Source organism: Acyrthosiphon pisum, chromosome X, assembly GCF_005508785.2.
Source record: "Acyrthosiphon pisum isolate AL4f chromosome X, pea_aphid_22Mar2018_4r6ur, whole genome shotgun sequence".
Taxonomy (NCBI): domain Eukaryota; kingdom Metazoa; phylum Arthropoda; class Insecta; order Hemiptera; family Aphididae; genus Acyrthosiphon; species Acyrthosiphon pisum.
The window spans coordinates 37,794,389-37,795,216 of NC_042493.1; positions in this window are offsets into that span (position 1 = coordinate 37,794,389).

Here is an 828-nt window from a genome sequence, read left to right on the forward strand (position 1 = left end):
TTAATAAATAAAGTTTTTAAATCTATTACCATTTGTAATTTGGGTTTTTATAAAATCCTTCTGCTGTTTTTATCCATAATTCTTTAGTAGGTTCTGGCATATCCAAAGGCTGTAATTTTTCCCACAAAGCTGCAAGAGTATCTTTAATTATAATTCGAACAATGCTTTTTCCAATTAAAAAATCTAAATGTAACTGATTAAATGTGGCACCCATAGCTAAGTATCTGAAAAGCAATATCGACCAAAAATTTTCATTTTTTATAAATAAATAGCCATAATAAATCAAATTCATGAAATACATATTTTAGATTCTAAAATGAGTGATTTAACAATGTTTTTAGGTGTTTGTAGGTAAACGTGACAAAATTTCTCATGATTTTTTTATTTTGATGTAATTTAAAAACGAATACTTTAAATTGTCACCGAAAATCTATTAGCATTTTAAATAGGTACATTACATTTTCAAAATATTTTTACTTTTTTGAGCTATATAATTATTCCATTTGAAATGTTCAAAATATTTAGATTCATTTTAAGCTATTGCCTATTTATACCATACACTGTTCTACGGTAAGGGGTGATATTGACTTAAAAATTAATCACAATAATATAATATGATAAAAATATAGCCTATTATTATAATAATTAAATATTAATTTATATAAAGTATGCAATGTTTTCGGGAAAAAATGAATCAACCATCCGTGATACTAATAGTAAAACAAGCTACCTTTTTTATATCTTAATTTAATCTAAATATATCCAATTAATTATTTGTTCTATAATAATTTTAAATGTACTAGTACCTATAATTCTGTATTCTCTGTA